We start from the raw sequence: 9,291 nt of genomic DNA, 5'->3' as shown, positions 1-9,291 counted from the left end.
TTCGGTTAATAACCACGAAAATAAATTATTTTTTATAGGTTCATCCGTTAAATTGATATAAAACAATTTATGAAAAAAGTCAATGAAAACAAAAACACAATATTCCAAACGAAAATGCAAACATTATCAAACAATATTACAAACGTAAATGCAAACATTATCCTAATTTTCAATTGTAAAATACAAATTTAACAAACAATATTATAAATATAATAATACTAAACTTTTCCTTCATTCTTAATTGTTGTGCATCGAAATTACTTGATTCATTCTTCTCTACAAGTCTTACTAGCATAGATCAGCATTCAAAGTTGATTCCTATTCATACTGACACGTCTAGAAAAGTATCGAACTCTGTTTTTACATGATCAGCAGTAATAGAATGGCTAACAAATGTAACAAATTTTCGGAGGCGACGACGACTTGGCCCGTAGAGGCAGTGGAGCCGTGCGTGAGTTTGTGGTTTGTAGAGAGTAGGATTTGCATTTATATACTGTCATACTAATGCTATTATGGGTTAATGGTAAGTGGGCTGGCCGAATGAGTCAAATAGATGTAATGAGGAGGGGAGGGATTTTGTTTTGGTCTGGATAGAAAGGTAGTGTAAAGCCCATAATCAATTTAATTGTGTTTTTTTTTATTTTTTTTAGCGGGTAATCGGTTCGACAACGTAAATATCATACTCGCACCATTACGAACCGGTTCATTAAATCAAAACCATATCCGCCCCATTGCACCATCGGTTCGATTTTTTTCGCCCCATTCGGTTCGGTTAACCGCAATTTTCGATTTTGACAGTTCAAATTGCCATTTCTACGTTTTACACAATAAAATTGAAAGGTAATGATGTTTTGTGCCAATTACCCTTAAAATTAAATTTACTACTGTTGTGTAATTAAGTAATAATTTCTAATAAGATCGACAATGTGGACTCGTTTATCCATTTTATTACTTTTACACGATTCATGCACTTGTGGTATATATTTTTTCATGAACAACAAGTCGACATTATTTTTATAAGTTTAGTGGCTAAAATTCAACCATTTCAAATTTTAATAAGTAATCGAAGACCTTTTTTAAAGTCTAGTAAGCAATTGAGGACTTTTTTAAAATTTAATAAGTAGTCAAAGATGTACAATTTGTTAACTGCGTGACGAGGCGCCATGTGTACATTCCGTTACTCATGCCACTAATTTCGCTAAAGTTTTGAATGAATATTATGTTAGTCAGTATAGTCCAACGTTTATATAAGTTTAATGGTCAAAACTAGACTTCTTAAACTTCAGGTGCAATCGAAGACACAAACATAAGTTTAGTGAGTAGTGACCATTAGGATAGTTAACTTGGAACTCTCCTTGCCATTTGGCTAACTTAAGCTTAAAATATATATATATATATATATTAAAAAAAAAAATTCCTTTTAATATTCATTTCAAAAATATTTAGAACTTAGATATCATAATTTTAATAAAAATAAAGGGGAGGAAAACGTGGACAAAAATCTATTTGATAATTAAACTTTAAAATTTGTACTAACCATAATTTTTGAAAAGAAAAAATATGTCCAATATTTTCTAAAATTGTCCCAAAAACACAAATACTTTTGATGTTACTAGATTCAAAGACGAAGTCAGAAAACTTCTTTGAGGTAAGCTAATATTTAAAGATTTTAGAATAAACTCGTGCTAGAAGAGATCTAATTTAGAATATTAAGCTTATGATCTCATGGCAAAGAGTGCCAAGAACTCAATTAAGTACAAGTCTAGATATTCATCCTAAGCTTTTCTTGTCGAACATAAACTCACCCAAGATAATATAAATTAGTCGAACCATTATAGGCATAAGTAAAAGATATATATCACTAATCAAAAACTAGAAAAATATGTAATGGATACTACTTCAAAGAACTTTGACTATTAATCATTTCAAACAACCGAAAGTTTTGACTTAAATACGAAATAAAAAATACATTACCATACGTCGATCTCAAAACTAGTATCAATTTTCTATACAGATATATTCCACAATGAGTTATGAATCTCATTGGCCTTGAATTCCGAGTGTCCAAAGAAATTAATTTTATTTCACATGAACATTTGGTTTAGTTTCAAGATTAAATATAGAGCAAGTTACTTATTTTGATAATAGCATCTATTTATTGGTCAAAATAAGTAAACTTTCCTTATAAATATAAGTAAGTTATAAATGAAAACATTCGTAGGAATAAAAAAGTTTAATTTACCTATAAGTTTGGTCAAATGTGTAATATTTCTTACTGTTAAAATAAGTAATTTTTATTTAGCTCTTATCAGCAAAAATTCTTTTTTTATAAAATATGTCTCTGCTTTCATTCAAATGTGTAAAATGTTTTTATGTAGAATTACACACTAAGATTTAAGTGCACAATCTTTTGGAAAGCAGGCCTACTTGAAGTTAATTTATTTGTTTATCATATTACTCAAAAATTTGGTGACGAAGAGCTTATAGATGCCTTTCAGCGATTTGGTAGGATCTTGAGGGCTAAGGTTTTCGTTGACAAAACAACTGGTGCCGACAAATATTTTGGTATGTGGACTCTTTACATTATCTTTGATATAACTTAAGTTTATACTCTGTTCTGATCTGGTTATATCTGCAAGTAAATTATGGAAGGAAGCTGATTTCTACATGAATCGTCACATGAGCTCAATCCGTCAAAGTAACTTCAATTTGAGCCATTCCATTCCAATTGGACACGAGCTCAAACCGTCAAAGTTGATAGTATTATTCCATTCTTGTGGAAATATATTACCCGAAACCTGTAGTTCTTGTTTATTTCTATACCATTGTATTTGGATAACATGGAATACCTATTAGACAATGATTATTAATTTGTTGATTCTTATTTGGGAGGTGTTTCTAGTATGGTTTCTTAATTTTTTTATATTCTGTCACAATTTTTGAATTTGTATCACCTTTTTTTTTTTTTTTTTTGTCACTTTTTCAAGTTTGTCACTCTTTTGGAATTTTTGTCACTTTTGAGTGTCACTTTTTAATTTTGTCACCTTTTTTTATACATGTAACTTTTTTTTTCTTTTAATTTGTGCCACTTTTTTGAATTCGTCGCTCTTTTTTGTTTTTAACTATTGTCACTTATTTAGAATTTTTGTCACCTTTTTGTTTTTAGTATTTGTCATTTTTTTTAGTCACCTTCTTGATTTTTATGATTCTATCACTTTTTTTAGTAACAAACATAAATTTTTTAATAAAAGTGACATTGTATGTCTTTTTTAATAAAAAGTAACGTTCAACTTTTAAAAGTGACATTTTGTCGCTTTTAATTTTTTACTTCCAAAAAACTTTTCATGTGAAGACCTTAATTTTAAGGGCATTTTTGTAAGTTGCCCTTTTTTTACAACTATTTGCTATCTTGGGCTGGGGATAGGCTAAGGATGTCAATAAGCTAAGTCGAAATTTTCAGCTCGACTTTTTTAAGGCGAGCTTTTTTTGGCCCGAGCCAAGTTGAGCAAAAGCTCGTTCAAAAAATTAAGGCTTTACCTGAGCTTTCGACTCGAGCTGAGCCGGCTCGATTTTCTAATTTTTTTCCCTTCTCTTAGCTGCATGTTTGGCAGCCAATTGGGCAGCAAACTTGCTGCCTATTGGCAGCTTTATTTGCTGCCTTAACCGGCAGCTTCATATCTTCCTCAGAAAGGGACATTTAGGATTTTTTGGCTAGTGCCTCTACAACGTTTACGGTTTACCGCACTGTATTAGGATCTTGTCTTGATGTACTTGTTCGTGTGAGTTTGGCCCCCATTATTTCCAACCATTTTTCAACGAGTGTGGGACCCTGTCAAACAATAAGGCAGCTCACCTGCGAGAATGGCTGTCAGTTGAGTAAGAACATTTTTTTCTTTCCATTTCTACCCTTTTTAATTAATTGTTTAATATTGATAGAATTGAAAATAATGGAGGGCAATGACATACATTTCCAATGCATTCTAGGACAATTTAGTCTTTCAGGCTCCTCACATTCTTATTTCCGTATCCGTCTCTGACAAATTTCATTTTAATGTAACGTGTTGTCAGCCGATTACTATAGAAAAATGAGATGAATGAGGAAAAAAAAAACTCATTATAATGGGGGCCAAACAAGGGGTGAAATGTTGTCACTATGTTGAAAATATTTGGTAGTTAAATGGGACATCAAGAAAATTGATTCGCACTTCTTGAAAATGGCATAGTATGTTTATTATGTTTCGAAGTTATTTCGTTGTAGTTGAGCTGTACACGTAGTATGGCACTGTATTGAAAATAGTTAGTATGGAAGGAGAGACATAAAAAATCACGATATCACTATACCAAAATAAAATACTACATTCTTTATGTTGTGCTCTCGGTGTAATTACGATGTACACTTTCGATGACATTTTGTTGAAAATATGTGGTATTTATAGAGGGGATGTAGAAAACATACCTTCTCACTACAAGAAAGTAAAATAATATACTTAGTCACTTTGCTGGTTTTTGTAGTGGTCTGAACGTTATTAGTCCTAAAGGAAGTCAATGTGAACGTTTGATTTTAATGAAATTCATAATTACAAATTACTAGTGATCATCAACAAATTGCTGCTAAGCTGGTTTTTCAAATAGTGTGCTAAAAGTCTTAATCTAATGCTTCATTGGCCTATTTAATTTAGAAATACTAAACGTAAAATGGCAAAATGCTTGAGTTAGGCATTTTTGAATGTTGAAATCTTCCGTTTAGGGTCTTCTAACGTGTTCATGAATCGTTATAACTTTAATATGTCATAGTTTCATGAAGGTGGTGCTGTACGAAAATATCGATTGACAAGATGTTTCAATATTTCCCGATTATCGAAGTCAAAATCATTAAGTTTAAGTAACTTGAGATCTCAATAATTTCAAGTTATAAGCTACTTACCAATTTGTGAAAACTAACTTTTAACTATAGAACACCCACCCATCGAGCAGGAACGAAAGTCAGCCTTAGTGATCCAACTGCGCTGAGCGAAAGGGTCGTTGCTCAGCGAATAAAAGTTACTTTAGGGATAATAGGCTGATCTTTCCCCAAGAGCTCACATCGATGGGAAGGTTTGGCACCTTGATGTCGGCTCTTCGCCACTTGGGGCTGTAGTATGTTACAAGGGTTGGGCGATTAGGTCTTTTTTTAATTTGATTCCATTGTCAAATAACACGACGTGTGTACCTAGAGAATAGTCACTTGAAAGTGAATTCTCCCTATATACATCTATTCAATTCTGAATTTCTTTCTCATAGTGCTTACTCCTAGTAATTATATTGAAGCACATAAATGGTTGAAGATCACGAGGCGTTTCTCCTCAGCAAGAATTAGTTTTGAGACTAATTGTGGAAGAAGTACAGAATATAGTTTACCTAAAGACTCAGTATGGGTAAGAGAATTATCTTTAAATACAGACTTAATTTTAGGATTAAGTTTTTTGTTAAAAGATAATGGTAGCATAATAATTAGTAAAGATTATTTGCAATTACAAAAATTTACACTTTGTGCACCTACTTATACTAAGATTATTCCATCAGAGTATTCTGAGAAGCGTGGTGGGATAATAGAAAAAGAAAAAGAATGTGAGTGCAGTAGAGAAAGAGAATGCCAATTAATAGAAAAAGAAGAATTAGAAAATTTAAATTTTTTAGAAGAATATTATGAAAACTTTAAGGAAGAAGAAGAAATATGTTTAGATTTTGTAGAAATTGAAAAAATATATAATCTGTTAGTAACAGAACAAGACATAGAAAATATGATTAGTAAACTAGAAAAATTAGAAATTTTAGGAGAAAATATATTAAAATATTGGGAAAAAGATAAAGTTTTTTGTGAAATAAAAATAAAAAATTTAAGTGTTATGTTGTTTTACAAGGTATACTTCCAGGAATTTATCATACCTGGTTAGAAGTCTCAGATTGCATACAAAATTTTCCAAATCCCCTTTATAAAGGATTTTATTCAATTTCAGAAGTATTAGAAGAATGTAGAAAATTTTTAGGAATTAATTATTTTGTTGCCCCTTCTCTAAAGAATGTTTAAGATCAGCCTTTAGATTATGTTTCTAAATTTTGTGAACATTGTGAATGTATGACTAAAAATTTTAAAATTTTAAATGAATCCAATCAGTCTTTACAACAAGAAAAATTAATTTTACAAAAGAGAATTTCTGAATTAGAACAAGAAATCATTAATTTAAAGATCTCAAATCCAATTGTTCAGACACAAGCAGGTACTTTAGAGCCCAAGAATTCTATAGCTAGTCCAGTTCAAACGGAAGCTGGTAAAGACTTATCAAATCCGTTTATGGTTCTGGGCTTACCAAAAGCTCAACAGACTCAGGGGACTGTTGATTCTCCTACTTTTCAATTTAATCAGACTCAACAGGCTGAAAATCCTGTTACAGAAAATAAAAATATTTCTGAAGACCAGACACAGCAGACTGGAAATTCTGCTACTAGACTTATAAGTCCAATGGATCTTAAACAGAAAAGCCCAATTAATTTTCCAGAATCATTTCAATCAGCTCAAGATCCAGAACAGATTTCTCAATCAGATATTAGAAGAATCAAAGAAATGATTGATAAGATTGAAGAAATACAGCAACAAGTTAAACAAAGTACTACAAAGAAAAAGAAAATACAGATTAAAAAGAAAAATAAAGGCAAAAAGAAAATTGAACAAGAAAAAGATTTGGATAATTTTGAAGACAATAATTCAGAAGAAGATGATAATCCAGAAGGATGTACTGACGGAGGAGACTCTTTAGACAGCATTGGCAGACACAATTTGATAGCATAGCTTTTTACTGATTTCTTTTTGACGTTTTGAAAAAAGCAAAGATTCCTTACTTTTGAAAAACGCTTCCTCTCTCTTTTCTCTCCTATATAAGGAGACCATTCTTTCATTTGTAAACACACAAGAAAATATATACAATACAAGTTTTTATTTCTCTGAAATATGTTCTAATCTTCTTTCTCTCCCGAAAGGGAAATTCTTAATTGTTCTTATTCTTAGATAGAATAATATCCCACAAAAATATGTTGTTTTAAAAACTACCGATGGATCATTCCGGTAGGTATGCTTTATAGTTCTAAGATATGGTGTTAATAGTTAATATTAGTTCCAGATCTTGTAAGAACAATTTCTGTTCATAAATTTTTCATTTTGTAAAAGTTTTATGATTTTTGTAAAGAGTTTTATGTTTTACGCTGAGTATATGATAATAGCATGTCTTAACTCCAAGTTAAAAGTTTAAACTGTTTTTAAAATAAGCCCTGAGTGACCTCTCAAAGCGTAAAGGCCCAGTGAAGAGGCTAGGAGACGCATAGAAGAGGGAAAGGGATCACTGTTTTAAGAATTCTTGTTAAGGGAGTGCCAGTGGTGTCCTTACAAGAATGGAGTTAGGCCCAAGTCCATATATCTCAGATGGCATGATTTAAAAAAAAAAAAAAGGATATTATTTTATCAAAAGAAAAAGACATCTAAATTAAGAAGAGTACTGAGTAGGATTTTTCATAATTTGTTTTAACAACCCCCTACAACAACCTTCAAATCCTTGAAATAACCTTTTTCAGGGACCCCCCCCCTAATGGAGGGAAGAACACTTGGATGCCTTTTGATGTGAAAAAACTGTAGACCTACAAAGATGCATGCAAGTGTATCGGAAATCAGCACCATGGTGATTTCCAGATTCATTCCCCATTTGGGGGATGGAATGTACAAAGAAACGGAAGAAATTGTAAATTTTTAAGGGGAAACCTCAATGGACCTCTTTGACCATAAGAGAAGAGAAGGGGAAAAATTTTGTAACACGATATTACCCTCCTTTTTTTTATTTAAAAGAAAATTGGCTTTTTGAGTTCAAATAACGGAGATACTGATAGTAAGTGGATGAAAAGATGTTTTTGACAATCAAATGTGAAAATAAGGGTGAAACTATTAAAAAATGAAAGGTTTGACATTATATTGAAAGGTAGGGATATTTTGTGCTAATTATTCAATCTTAGAATTAGAATATTTGATTAAGCATAGAAGTATACTTCGATTTTCATTTCGACATATTTGAGCATGCTACTTCTTCTAATTTACCCCCAAAAAAAAGGTTACATATTTTGTCAATAAGACAAGGAACACTTTCGAAATAAGAAATTTATTTCCAATTTCAAATTTCAAATAGTATTATTTACATTAAAACTTATAAGTTAGTTTTACTATGATATGAATTTTGAAGTACATTGCATAAACAAATCATAAAACTCTAAATTTACGAGTATCACGTCACATTTTTACAACTTGTTTGATAGGTTGAAATGCGTTGACTAATATTAATGAAGAAAAAGATTAAAAACTTATCTATTGACGTTTTAATAACGGACACCAAATAGATATTTTTGGTAAGGTAATATTTGATGATACTGAACAAATAATAAAGAAAAATAAGTTATGTTATTCATTATAGCATACTAAGGCTTGTTTTGGTATTGCTGTGATTATAAAAGAATCAACTGCTGTTGTGCTAAAGGAAAAATAGACATAAAAAAATCAATAAGTGTTTGATGAACTTTTATAATAAAGAATAGTTTTATATTTCAATTTTGGCGGATTTAGGGTGGGGAATGGTGGGTCACATGCCTTACCAATTTTTTTTTTTATAAAGATTTTTGGGTTTTTGATTTTTGATTTTTATTTTTGGTTTTTCTAGTTTAATGAAAAATTAATACATTGTTTAGTAGGCAAAATGAGAATTGTGTATTAATATTATGGTTATACTATTTGCAGGATTTTGACATGGACAAATTGTCTAATTGTTCAAATAATTTTAATGTTTTAAATCAGCAACTAGCGTTTAATATATTTATTTGTATTTTATGATAAAATTTAATATCATTCTAAAAAAATTGATATTTTTTCCAGTTATTATTGCATTATATTTTGGGTAATGAAACTATGTTATTTCAATTTTGATTAATACTGAAAGTTCAAATTGTATTTGATTGATTTGTACATCTTCTATAAAGTGCTTAGATGACTTACGTTAAAGATTTAGCCTCGGTTTGGCAAATTTACAAATAATTTATAAAAAAGAGAAGAATAGTGCAACAATGTCACGAGTTGTTTTAGGAGTAAGAACAAGTAGTTAAACTTCTCCAAGTATATGGTTTAAAACCTCGCATTTTCAAGTATATAATTTCTATGCTTTGCTATTATATGCTTCATTTGTTACATTTCATAACTCATCATCCATTCATCCATCAAAATTCTAA

This window comes from Olea europaea, chromosome 2 (assembly GCF_002742605.1).
Source record: "Olea europaea var. sylvestris chromosome 2, O_europaea_v1, whole genome shotgun sequence".
Taxonomy (NCBI): Eukaryota; Viridiplantae; Streptophyta; class Magnoliopsida; order Lamiales; family Oleaceae; genus Olea; species Olea europaea.
This window is presented reverse-complemented; position numbering follows the sequence as displayed.